The sequence below is a fragment of the Sarcophilus harrisii genome, chromosome 4 (genome assembly GCF_902635505.1).
Source record: "Sarcophilus harrisii chromosome 4, mSarHar1.11, whole genome shotgun sequence".
Taxonomy (NCBI): Eukaryota; Metazoa; Chordata; class Mammalia; order Dasyuromorphia; family Dasyuridae; genus Sarcophilus; species Sarcophilus harrisii.
In genome coordinates, this window is record NC_045429.1 from 354,658,002 (window position 1) to 354,672,039 (window position 14,038).

Consider the following 14,038-nt stretch of genomic DNA (forward strand, 5'->3'; position numbering starts at 1 on the left):
GAGTCACCGAGGAGTCTTAAGGAAGTCTTCCCCTTCCCTTCAGATGTGAGGTTGGTGGTGGTGGCGGCCGCGGGGGTGGGAGACGGGATGCGCTTGTGTGATAAAGAGAGGGTGAGTTGGAGGTGCAGAGTCCTCCCTATTCCTCCTCTTTGAAATAAACACAAGTGGAAACAAACACTCGAGAGCCCAAAGTGACATAAGCTTAGTTTCTTTCTTTGCGGGGGAGGGAGGAAGGAAAGATTGGCCCAAAAGATCCCGGAGTAGCCTTGCAGCTCTGGCGTTCTAAGATCCTTTGATTTTTAATTCAGATGTGTTATTTACCTCCGCTTGAAAGCTCTTTGAGAGCAGGGACTCTTGCCTTACAGGGAGGGCTTGGGACCCTCTTTTGCATTTCTCTCCGCTTAGTAACGTGTGCACCCATCAAACTTCTCAAAAACGCTTCGATCGCCGCGGGTCTCCTGAATAAAAAGCTAGAATGGATCTGCAGGGGTTAGAGAAGCTCGGAGGAGGAGGTGAAGTATTGCGCTATTGACCTGAGGTAGGCGGAGGGCGTTCTCGGGTAACCCTGAATTTCAGGTACTAGGCAACTTCCTATTAGATCCGACTCGGTGCAATTTCCCCCTGGAATACCTATCCTTATAAAATTCCTGCAGGGGCTTGAAAGAAAAAAGGGGTGCGGGGGAGACTCTCCTGCTGTGCCCAGTCCCAATCTCTCGCGCCTTCCCCCGAGGCTGGTTACGGCCCGGAGGCATTAGCATCCCTGGTGAGTCAGGGGGAATTGAGTAACTAGGACCGCAACCGCCTTATTTGTTTTCCGGTTTTCCTCTTTCTCTGCCGGTGGAGTATGAGGACCTGTGTTCAAATTCTGTCGCTTATGTTTATACTGTCTGGAACCTTCGGTCGTTTGAATTCTCTGCGTTTTTTTTAACAAGGAGGGTTTGGTTTCTGAGAGCCTCTCCGTTTCTGAGACCCCGTAATTTGAGGATTCTCTAGTGAGGGTTCAAACATTTTTATTCCACCTCATTCCCCCCAAACCGGACTGAAACCAGACCAGGCCAAACCAATTAACCACAGATCTGGTTTTTGGATTCTCCTTGTCTTTATAGGAGTGCTTTCTAGAGACTTCTGGGGGGTTTCAAGTACACAAGGGGATATCTCGGCAGAGGGAGAGAAGGAGACGGAGGAGGGGAGTTCCAGAAGGGGATGGGAAGGCTCTGTCTCCGACTCATGGCTAGTCTCTGCCTCAGTCTCCCCCCCCGCCCCGGGGCTGCCGCCTTCCCCCCTCCCTCTGCGCGTCTGCCGCGGGGCACGGGGGGGGGCCGCGGGGGAGTGGGGGAGGCCCGCGCACGCGCAGCCGGCCGGGGCTTGGCGCGTGCTCCCCTCCTCCGCCTTACTCCCCCTCCCCCGGGACCAGGCGGCGGGCGCAGGGAGCGTGCGCGCGGCCCGCCCCGGGCGCGGGCGGAGGGGAGAAGGAGGGGCGCGCGGCTGCCCCAGCCCGCAGACGCTGGAGGCCGCGCAGGAGGGCGGACGGGCTACGCGAGCAGCGCAGCGAAGCGTCCGGGACGCACCGTACATCCCAGTCCTCCGGAGCCAGGCGGCGAAGCTCGGCCCGGCGAGCGCCGAGCTGGTAAGCAAGCCCTCGGGAGGCAGCGGCCGCGCCGGCCGCTCGCAAGCTTCGCTGCGCCCCGCGGGGCCGCCTTGGGCCCGCGGGGCGCAGGCCGTCACCGACCCCGGAGTCCAAGAAGCCCGGTGCCCACGCGGGACCGCGGTGGCAGACGGAGCGAGCGGCGCCAGGCCCGTGGGGACGTCCCGCGGGCGGGCGGGCGGGCGGGCGGCGGCCGGGCTCCGTGCTCCTCGGGAGCCGATCGGGGCCGCGGCGCCCCTTCTCCCCCGGCCCCTCCGCCTCTTCCCCCCATGGCTCGGTGGAACGCTCTCCCTCTTCCTCGCCCCTCGTCACTTGTCTTGCCGTGCTTGCCATCTCGTCCCTCGTCGCTGCCTCTGCTCCCTCCTCCCTTCCTTTGCTTTCCGTCCTTGCCTCTCGTCACTCCGAGTTGTTCATTTCGCCTCTCTTCCCTCCTTTCCCCATTTTTCCTCCTCTTCCACTCACCCCTTGTCTCTCCCTTCTCTTACGCTTTCCCTCTTTCCTTTCTCTTAGCTACTTTTTTCATTTCTCGTCAGGCCCCCGATCTTTTCTTCCTTCCCCTCCCTCTCCTTGTCAGTAACTCCCCCAGTTCTTTAGCGCTTCTTCTGCCTTCTTGTCACCACTCCCCATTTAATTTCTTTCCGATTGCCAACCCCTCAGTCCCTTTTTTCTCTTCCTCCCCACCCCGTCTCATCTCGTCACCCTCCTTAAAGTCCGACCTTCCCCAGCGCATCCTTTCTTTCTCATCTTTGCGCTGACTTTTCTTTTTCATCTTCCCTTCCCTCTGGACCTCTTTTCTCCCTTTGAGAAGCTCTTTGCTTCTCCCCTACCGCTTTTTGGGGCCCTTTCCTTCTAATCTGTCTTCCTGTTGGTGATTTCCCTTTTTTTAACCTGTCATCTTACTCCTCATCGCGCAGTACTCCTAAGCGGGCTGCAGCTGCTTACATATTCAACATTCGTGCTTGTGGATATCTAAGGAAACAGTTTGTCACGGTGTCAACGTTCAGTTTGATTATTTGTGGTTGTAGAGCATTATGCAAGCAGTCTTAATTCCCTATTATTTCCCTCTAAGTACTCCTTTGTTTCTGAGCTCAGATTCCTGTTGTTTTAAAAGTTGTGGGTGAATTTGTTTTTGTGGGGAAGGGTTTTGTACAGATAACATAACTTATTTTACTTAAGTTAATGTTACCAGTGTTGCCACTGGTGCTGTGTGGGTATCTGGGCAACCAAGTGACAGAGTCCTTTACAAAAGCAGTTTCATTGTGTAGGTATAATAATGACCTTTGTACTTTTAATCCAGGGACCTTGGGGCACTTTCTGAATATTAGTTCTTTAGGTTTGACAATAGCCATATATTTCAGGTAGGTGGAGAACATTATTTCATTTTACAGGTATGGAAATTGAGGGCGAGAGACAGCTTTTGATTTCTTTTTTGTCTGAGATAATAAGGCGAGTGATTAGCCCTTATGGGAAGGGAAACTAGCAGATGTGACCCATAAATTTTCTGGAGTATTTAATTAGAAATTTTCTAGAAGTAATAAAATAATTGACTATCTGTTTTAAGGTTATACTCCTACTTCAAAGTCAAAGAGCCCTGGAATGGACTGAGATTCAGATTATTTGGGTCTTGGGCTGCCTCCGAAATGGGGAAAGGCACTGACTCCCTAGTTGATAAAATGGTTGATAATCTAAAATGATTATCAGACAACACTTTGTTCATTTCATACCTCAGAGCTCTTGCTTTGCCTTTGGGAGCTATTTTGATCTTTGATCACATGAATTCTTTCAGTTGGAATTCCCCTATAGCAGATGGTTAAGCTCTTCCTTAGTGTTGCAAGTACTTGAGAATTAACAGTGATTGATATAGGGATGGTGTTGCCTAGTGGTTATCTGAATTCCACGCCAGGAGTCCTGACACATGGAGTCTGTTCCTTCTGGGAGCACTGACTCATCTTGTTATGCTATGTATGTGTGGTTCTTTCATATTTTGGCTCACCCCCATAAAAGAGAACATTTTCCTCATTCTGAGACTTTTAAACATCAGGGTTGGATATTAGGATCACTAATAAAAGTTTCTTTGCTGAGTGCCTATTAAAAGATTTTATCATTCCTGTCTGCATATTGTTTTATTACATAACAGAATAATCTAAAATTCTAGAAAAATTCAAATCAATCAGGCATTTGTAAAGATGAATTTGAAGGGATCTTTGTTTAATGATTACTCTTGCACTTGAGATTTTATTTTGAGATGTTTAACTGAGTTTATTTTAAAACTTGACACCATTCCCAGATAACCAATTTTGTGAAACTTTTGAAATAGGGCAGATAACAAAGCCATTGTTTTAAATATGACATATAAAGTTTCCATAAATAAAGTATCTTTATGTTTGGGACACATACACACAGTGCAGTTAACATCTTTGAATAATCTTAATGCTGTGAATATAATCATACTGAGTCTTCTAGGCTAGCTATCAACTACAAATGAAAGCTTTTCCCATTCTTTTGTGTATAACTTCTGGCTTAATCATTTTTGCCTAATACAGAGAAGGGGAAAGAATTGCTAAAAGAAGATTATTTAGAAATAAATGAAGAGTTTAAAAGTAAGAGAGCATTTATCTACTGTCACAATGTGAGTTGTTATAAAAAGGAGTAAACAAAAGGACAGATAAGGCCAAAAGAAATTTATAGTGGAGTGGTGGTTTTTTCCCTCTAATTGAATGTAAAGATAGTTTTCAACATTCATTTTTTTGTAAGCTTTTGAGTTCCAAATTTTTCTTTCTCCTTCTCTTCTCTCCCCTGTCTCCAAGACATCAAACAATCCAATACAGGTTATATATGTACAATTATGTACGACATATTTCCTTATTAGTCTTGTGAAAGAAGAATCGGAAGAAAAGACAAAAATCACAAGAAAAAAACAAAAAGGTTTAAAAAGTGAAAATAGTATGCTTCTATCTGCATTCAGACTCCATATTTTTCTCTGGCTGTGGGTGGTATTTTCCATCACAAGTCATTTAGAATTCTTTTGAATCATTGTATTGCTGAAAAGAATCAAGAGTATCAAAGCTGATCCTCACATAATGTTGCTTTTACTGTATACAGTGTTTTTCTGGTTCTGCTCACTTCATCAATTTTTGTAAGTCTTTAGTGGTGATCTTTATATTATTAGTTTGGATAATTATATAATTATATATATATATATATATAATTATATAAATAATAATTATATTATTAAAGTTTGGAATGCTCAGTTCCTGAAGTGGGTTTTATAATCTGAATTTCTACTTGAGTAGAAATATTTCAGTATTTCAAAAAGTCAGATTCTATCCATATAGGTATTCCTTTCATTGATATAGACTGCAGTCCAACCACATCTTCATCATTTCTGGGTCCAGAAAATTCATCTCTTGGTAGTCATCTCATAATGAACCCCTCTTTACTCAGCCCTAGACCAATCTACCAGAGCTTGTGAATTATTTGTATAGTCATTGAGAAATTATACTCCATTGTTTCATGAGAAAATAGAACTTTGATGAAACACTAATTGTAACTAGAAATGTAAGAATGATACAGAATGGAAATTTGCATTTATCATGTACTCATTTAACTTGCATATCTCACTACATTGAAAATACATTGAAAACATCTGAAAATATGGGCAGTGTTTTATAGCTGTAGAGCTACTGCTTTTGCAAAGAGTGCTACTCTAAAAATGTTCTGGTGAATGTAGAGCCTTTTTAAAAAATCAGTGATTTCTTTGTAGCAAATTTTTATCAGTGGAATATCCGTCTGGGTCAATGGGTATCCCTATTTTAGCTATTTTATTTAATTTAAAATTGCTTTCCAGGATGGTTGAAGCAATTTATTATTCCAGCAATAGTGTACTACTTTTCCATTGTCCCTCCAACAGTAACCAGTCCAGTCTCTTGTCATCTGGGTCAGTTTTCTGTGTATGAAGTGATTAGATTTGTTTTCTTTTCTTTCTTTTTTTTTTTTTTTAACTAGTAATTGGTAGCATTTTTATAAGGTAGTTAAGTTTAAAATTCTTGCTTTGAAAGCTCTTTTTCCTGTATTTTTTGACCACTTATCTATTTGGGAATGGTTTGAGATCTTTGATTTTTCTGAATTTGGGATTCTAAATCCTTTTTTTAGACATGACTCCCCCCCCCCCCCAGTGCATTTATTGAAACCTAATATTTCTATTTGTCAACCTATTTATAGGATCATAATCTTAAGATTGGAAGAGACCATGAAAGTCATTGAATCCAAACCCTTTATTTTCCAGATGAGAAACATTAAGAACTAGTGAGGTTAAGTGTCTTGCCTATAGTCTTGCCTATGGTCACTGACTTAGTAAGTATGTGAGGCAAGATTTTGGAAGCCAGTCTTCCTTTTTTCAAGTGCAATACTATATACATACTGCTTCTTAAAATGTTGAATGTGGCACCTGGATTTCAAACAGGGACGTTTTTGTGTGTAGTCAAGTATTGTGCCACTAAATTGGATGGAATAGAGATGCATGATTAGGGAAACTGCTTCTTGTTGGGAGGTAGGATAGATAAGGAGGGAGGCAGATTGTTGTCCTTGACATATTTCAGAGGGATCATTATGGTGTACTGTAAAATGTTGTATGATTTGGTTTGGCCTTCTGACATATGCCTTACCTTGAGAAAATCACATTATTTATATCTGAACCTCATGTCCAGATAGAAATCCTGGCCTTCACTCTGTGATGTTTATAATTAACTAGTGAAGTCTCTGTTAAATTAGCCTCCAGAGGATTGATACTCATATGCTTGTGTAAACATGTCTATTCCTTTGGCTCTCTGGATCTGCTTGGAGCAGAGACTGCCCCATCCTAGTACTAGTAGATACTTAGTGACAGTGGCTGCTTGGCTAGCTTGCAAATTCCTAAGGAACCACAATATATAGAACTTCAGTATATTTTCCTTTAATAGGATATATGGCTTCTTTAAAGCTAGATTATAATACAATAAGACTTAGTCTTTGGTTGTCGGGTCAATGGAGGAGAACTAGGAATTAGTCACTAGATAATTACTAGTGCTATAGTAGTGCAGTGGGGAGAGGGCTGAGCTTGGAAACAGGAAGACCTTAGTTCAAATATGGCTTCATATACTTACTAGCTTAGGATCCCTGGGCAAGTCACTTAATCTGTTTGCCTCTGTTTCCTCTTCTGTAATATGGGTGTGATAACTCTTATCTTGGGGTTTTTGTAGGGATCAAATGATAATTATAAAGCAATTTAGCACACTTCCTGGTATATAATAGGCGCTATATAGATGTTATTAGGAGCTATAATAGTATTGCTTTCTTTATTTCTTTTCTTTTTTTTTTTTAAAGCTTTTTATTTACAAAATACGCACAGGTAATTTTTCAACATTGACTCTTGCAAAACCTTTTGTTCCAAATTTTCCCCTCCTTCCCTCCACTCCTTTCCCTAACTGGCAGGTAGAGTAATAGTATTTCAGTTGCCTTTGTACCATGAGTATCATGAGCTAGAGTATGTAGGAGGGTACTAAGAGCTGTCTCTTCCTCTCACCTGGGTTTAAGTTTCTTACAATCTAATGGGGAAGACAAGTAAACAGATGTTTAAACCAGCTATAGATGGGGATAAATAGGAAATGAGAGAGGGAAGGCACTAGGGTTAAGAGGGATTGTAAAAGACTTTCTTTGGAAGTGAGTTGAGACTTAAGGGAAGCCACGGAAGACCATAGGTGCAGATAAAAAGACACATGCCCACCCTGAAGTGAAATCTGAGAAAATGCCTGGAGTGAAGAAATAGTGTCTTTTTCTCAGAACTGCCAGGCCAGTTTCAGTGGAGCGAATTAGGTTAATAAAATGATATTCTTTTTATTAATTAATGTAATCGCCAGTAAACTAGCTACCAAACAATTAGGAATCTTCCCTAAAACTCATTACTTTGGCTATTCAAGGAAGACTGATTAGACCTTATGTTCTGTGGAGACCTTAAGACTTCAGAGCAGCAGAGTTAAATATTAAACAAATTTTTACAGTACAACTGGAGCTTGAGTGCTGTTAACTTTCACAATAAGAAGCCTAATTTTTCTAATTTCATAACATTTAATATGTTAAAACATAATTTTTTCAGGTTTTAATATTTTATTTCTTTCAATTACATGCAAAAAAGTTGAATTTTTTTTTTAAATTATGAATTCCAAATTTTCTTTTCCTCCCTCCTTGCCACGCCCCCAAGAAACTAGGAAATTGTAATGTAATGTTTCCTTAATCACAGGCAAACATTTTAAATGATTTTTTTTATTAAAGTTTTTTATTTTCAAAATAGATGCACAGATAATTTTTCAACATTGATCCTTGCATAGCCTTGTGTTCCAAATTTTCCCCTCCTTCCCCATCCCCTCCCCTAGATGACCAGTAATCCCGTATAAAGCATAAATATTCTGCTGTGCTTGTTTAACTTTGTTGTCTTAAAAGTGGCTTGCTTTAACTGACATGATCTTAGTATATTCTTATCTTTACTCAGGAAACAAATAGTCTTATCTACTGTTGTCAGTATTTTCACGCTCTCTGCCATCTCAAAGGCTAAGTATCTATAAGGGCCTTTTAAAATCCATGTGTTAATGCTAGATTTTTCTTCTTCCCGTAAAAGAATCAACTTACCCGTAGTGAATTTTTTTACATCCTTGCTTCATTCTTAAAATTATAACATATAATTAATTAATCCTTCACAAAATGTGTGCTCTCCAACTAATATATACCTTTTAAAGCATCAAATATGGTAGAAGCATCAGGTTTTACTAACTAGAAGAAAAGAGAATATAAGTTAGATTTGCTTGTTCAGAAATTGGCAGTGTTCCCTATACGCAATTCTAAAGCAAAGGAACTAAGAATACTAATTGCAAGTGAGTTGCTACAAATTCTAAATCAAGATTTAAAATTATGAATTAATTTTGATAATAGTTGTTATACTGTATAGTGTCCTCATTGATTTCTCATGTTATATTTAGCGTTAGCTGTTGTTGGGACTTGATGAAGTTTATTGCGTGAGTAAAATGTGACAAAGAATGAAAGGTGTGTTGGATTCCCAATCATTTCTTTTAATTAAAATTAACTTTTGATGAGCATGAAGAATGCCTATTTCCCACTTTACAAAAGACAACTCTTTCAGAGTTAGATTTTTTTTTCATCTCTAGCACATAATTCACTTGATTTTATGAGTTTCTTTGTTCACTTTTTTTTTAATGAGTTTCTTTGTTCACTTTTGTGGGTATTTTTGTAAAATGTAAATTTTTGTAAATTTATTTGGTCTCTCACATTGTGGCTTCCCTTAGTGCTCACAACAGACACCTGTGGCTTTTCTTTTATTGAAAAACTTTATTGAAGGTGAAGAGAGATAACTGGATGCAGTTTAGATGATTCCCATTTTGTGGGCAACATCCAAAGCATCATAATTCGGAGCAAGTTAGACATAGATCTTTTTTCCATCAGGCTGGATCAGTATGTTGACCCTTTGCCACATGGATGCCATACAGCTTTTTACTGCCTGCTTGTTTTGATGCTTGTTTGCCTTGATGTCCCCAATGAAGACAAGGGTGGTATTGTCCTCAATCATCTTCCTTGCAGACTCAGTGGTCACAGGAAATTTTAATGATGGCAAGAGTGATCAAGCTTGTTGCTCCGAGGGGCACTTTTCCAGGGGTATTTGGACTGCCTTTGAAGTCTTAGTGTACCTGGCAGGTGGATAATAATTTGATTTTCTTTTTATGGTTGTGGACAGACACTGTCTGACACTGTCTTCTTGACCTTTAAGGCCTTGGACTTGCCTCTGTCTTGAGGAGGACAACCACTTATTTCCTTTTTTGCCTTTGGCACCATCTTGGGGGAAAGGTTGATTTTACTTTTATTAAAAAAATTTTTTTCTTTAAACATTGCCTGCAATTTCTCCCTACCCCTTTCAGAAACCAATCCCAAAATTTTTAAAAAGGAAAAAAAGAAAATGAGGAAGAGAAAAACAGCAAAATCAGTACATTTTAAAAAACTCTGAAAATAATTGCCATGTTTCACCCTTGTGAACCACTTCCCCCTACCTCTATGAAAAAGTTGGGAGGGGGCAGACTAAAGCTAATAATTTTTAAAATTTAAAGTAATGTTTGGGTTAGGGACAAAGAATCTTCTTATATCTTTTCCTTAGTTCTTTCTGATTTTTAAACGTTTTTTCTACGTAAATTGATGTCATGGTGTGTATTTTCTTTGTTATAAATTCATATGACTTTCCTTGCTTCTCTGTATTTGTCATATTTGTTGTTTTTTCTAATACCTTATTATTCCATTACATCCAAGTCTCACTGTTTGTTTAGCCATTCCCTAATTGATGGGCAATGCTATCACAAAAAATGCTGCCATAAATATTTTGGTATGTAAGGAACTTTTAAAAAAATTATCATTTTTTTAATCAGTCACTTTTTATTGGTGACCTTTCTAGTGTTCGTACCAAGCAGTGAAATATTTATTTGAGTTAAAAAAAAACATGGATGTTTTGGCCATTTTTTAATTTTTAAATGCTCTTTTATATAATTGTTAAAAGTTTACAATTCTTTTGCAGATTTTTTTCACATTTATTGACCTTATCTCCTGGGGGAATGGCCATTGTCTGATTTTTCTTATTAATAAAAAAAGTTGTAATGTGATTTTAGGGCTTTATAAAGAATAAATTGCAATACTTTTAGATTCTATATCCTAATGTTTGTTATTTTAATTTTCAAACAAAACAGTGGTATTATAGAGGTAAGGCCATCTAAAAAGCTAGCTATTCTCTGAACATTGCTCTTACCCAAATGTGTGAGTAATGCTTTGGGAATATTTTAGTAACTAGTAAAATAGTCTCTTTCAAATATAGTGAAATATGTTGAGAGCTAGATAGATGAAAGGAACTTCCTGCATCATCTTATTTTTGATTAACCACTAAGTTTACAGGTCAAAGAAATCAAGGGGATAGGATAGCTTGCATTACGTTTTTTGTCTTTTGTTTCCTGTTAGTTGACAACGTTCATTACATAGGTTGACATGGTTTATAGTTTTTGGGAACATAAAATTTTCAGAATTACATCAAGGAGTGTCTCTGGGGCAGAGAGCTAACATAGACTTCATCAAGTCAGTGATTTGAATTCTTCTTCACTCCACAAGAGGAAATTTGGTTAAGATGTGGGATTTCTCTTTAATTGTCATTTGAGATGTACTACTGATTTGTTTTTATAATACTATAATACCTGTAGTAAACAATATGATCTTTTAGAAAACCTGAGGTAAATGCTCTTGGTTTTAAGAATGTTGAAGTCTTCATCAAAGGATAATTAGATTAACTATTATCTATAAACATTTAAATTCTGTGGACTTTATTCTTATCCAGAGATGCTTTTTTTTTTTTTTGCCTTCATTGAAAACAAATATATATTTAGAAAAGTGAACTCCTGAAAACATGTGGTTCTTCAATGATTTTCTTTTATAATACAACAGATATGAACTATTCTGCTTCAGATTCAAAATCTGGTTGTATTTTATTGCTTGCATAGGGTTTTTTCCCTTTATACTCTTATAGTAGTTCTGACCTATATAAATCAAACTTCAGCATTCAGATCTATGAATCATATTATAATTTTATAGTTTACTTCTTGAACATTTTAAGAGAAGATTTATAGACTGTTGCACAAATTGGTTTCCAGTTACCACCAAACAGGTTTAGACTCATGTAATTGTGGAGCCTTGTAAGTATTTTCTGGGTTTATCAGATTTCCACACCCAAAGGAGGATGAATATCTTTTAGCAGCTAATTTTAGATTTACGTTTAGGTTAGGGATAAAGAATATTTGGAACAACTCTGAATTTCTTACCTTTTTTTTATGTTTATCATTACTCCATACCTTTATCGATTTATATTTTTCAGTTGTTTTTACATTTTGTTAAAGCTGTAGATTAGTTGTCATTAATCTTGTTAGTGTAATAAAACTTGAAAGTCAAGGAGTTAAATTTTTTCTTTGGTTACTCCACTGATTGACTAATTCAGAATCTGGATATAATTGAGTATTTTGTCTATGACTTGTTATTTGAAAAAAAAAAAGGCTAATACAATGACATCCTTAGCAATGATGTTTGTTTATATAGGAGACCAAGACAAGTTATGTTTTGCTAAATCTAAAAACAGCAGTCAGAAGGAATGAGGAAAATGAATGAAACCTAAATATGCTTTGGAGCCCTTGTAACATAAAAGACAATGCAGGTTCAGTGTAATAGAGGAAGCGCAGAATCTCTTAACCAATGTAATAGGGTACGAGTTAATCGTTTTACTTTTTTTTAACTTTGGCAACCATAATTCCTTTTTCTCTGAGAAAAAACTTTTTAAAAACTTTAAACAGGTCTTCTAAGTGGAATATATTTGCTCCTTTAATATAAGTCAGTAGGGAAAAAATGGATTCAAAGTCATTTTATAACAGACTTTCCCTGACTACATCTGTTTTACTCATTCCTTTTTAGTATGTGCTCACTCTACCACTCATTTTGGTACTTGTTTACTGTCTTGTGTGATTAGATTTTGTCTCTTCACTAAGATTGTAAGTGCTTTGAGGTCAGGAATTGTGTTCCTATTCTTGGCACTGCCCTCCGCCCTCCTTTCCCCCCAACAGGATCTAACAGGAGGTCGAATACAGAGAGTGAATGCTTAATATACTAATTTTTTGAATGAGTGAGGAATCAGTATTTATTTGAGTAGGATATCAAGTTGCTTGTTTTGATTTGACACATTTACCTTGAATGTAGATGTATATGAGCTAAATTCTGATTCTGAATCAGGATTTTAATCAGCAATTCAGGAAGCATTTATTAAGCATTTGTGGTGTTCAAGGTATTATACTTGAACTGCAAAGACAAAACAAAAATTAGTCCTGACTTTAAGAAACTAGCTTCCTATTAGTTGGATACAACATTTAAATAGGTATGATTTGAGGTGTGAGAAAATAGGAAGGACTTCCTATAGATAGTGCCACTTAGTGTGGAACTTTGAAGGGAGCTGAGTATTCTAACAGATAGAATTGAGTGGATATATTAGTTATGTGGGGTAGCCTCTGTGTGGTGAGAGGGAGATGGGATGCTGTGTTTAGGGAATAGCAATAGAATAATTAGACTGAAATAGATATTTGTGTAAGGGGACTAATGCTAACTAAATCTGGAAAGGTGGGGAAGGAGAAGTGATGATTAATATGAGAATAGGACTGAAACAGTGTGAGAAATGATTTTTAGGTAGAGTTATGATCATAGATTTAGAGACAGAAGGGAGTCTAGTGCTCATCTGAGATCAATTCATTCATTTTCCAGATGAGGAGACTGAGGCACAGAAAGGTTAAGTAAATGACTAGTGACAGGACTTGGTAACTGATTGGATATGGGAAATTAGATAGGGAGAAGGAAAAATGGTGCATGAATCAGATTGCATACTTGGGCAAATGGAATAAATGGGGTGCTCTCAAAGATGTCATTGAAGACTAGCAAATCTTGAGTTTACAGAATTTTAATCTAATACTATTGTACTATACCTGCTTGTAATATCCTTTTTACTGTCATTAGAGTGATAAATTCCCCCTGCTATAACATGCAGTCCAATTGCTGATGATATGAACATAAATAGCCATAAGATGACAAGATAATAGTTTAAATGAGAACATTGGAATGGTCAGTATTTGTTATACACAATTGCTAAGCCTGGGTTCCAACAGACTAGGGTGAATCTTTAATAAGCAAGGATTGGGTATTTCAGGTTTTATGACTCAATATATTCTTGTATCCAAGTGTACTCTTAATTTGACATACAGATATTTTCACAACAGAAATATTTGGAAATAAGTCAATTCAGGCAATAGGAGAAAGTGCAGAAAGAAAAAGATAATAACCTTAAATGTTAAGTTTTAGGTTTTAGAGTCATTTAAAGCTGGAGTGTTTAAGCATATATAGAATTCCTCTGTGTGTATGTGTGTGTGTATGTGTATATGTATATACGTGTGTATATACATACATACATATATTTATGTACATAAATTTGCTAAACTGCTAAAACTTTGAGGATTGCCACTTTTATATTGAACAATTTGTGGGACTGAGTGTTCTGCCAGAATGTCTGGTGCTGTACTGTACTTCTTTTTTCAGCATTTAATCTTAGTGTTTATTTTAATATAACTTAGTATTTAATATTTTGAGTACTGTTTGTAATATTTTTTCAGATGCCATTTTCTCTTATGATTTAAAGTTTGTTAGATTGTTAATTTAACATAGATAAAGACAAGATTTCTAGTGAAATACATTTCTGATTTTTAAAAATGGAAGACAGGAGAGAATAAATTTATTTAATTG

The 14,038-nt window shown here is 38.0% G+C and overlaps 1 protein-coding gene and 1 pseudogene across 2 annotated transcripts in view; one reads left to right on the forward strand and one right to left on the reverse strand.

Moving 5' to 3' along the window:
- Nucleotides 1–222: 222 nt before the first annotated feature.
- Nucleotides 223–14,038, forward strand: part of DUSP14 (dual specificity phosphatase 14) — a 34,472-nt gene continuing 20,656 nt past the window's right edge. Inside the window, exon 1 of one of the 2 annotated variants that reach the window (XM_031966562.1) lies at nucleotides 223–538. The gene's annotated coding sequence lies outside the window, so the exon portion shown is untranslated. Of the gene's footprint in view, nucleotides 539–1,478; nucleotides 1,628–14,038 lie in introns of those variants that run through there. The other variant, XM_031966561.1, reaches the window with a different exon arrangement.
- Nucleotides 9,054–9,569, reverse strand: LOC111720493 (annotated as a pseudogene).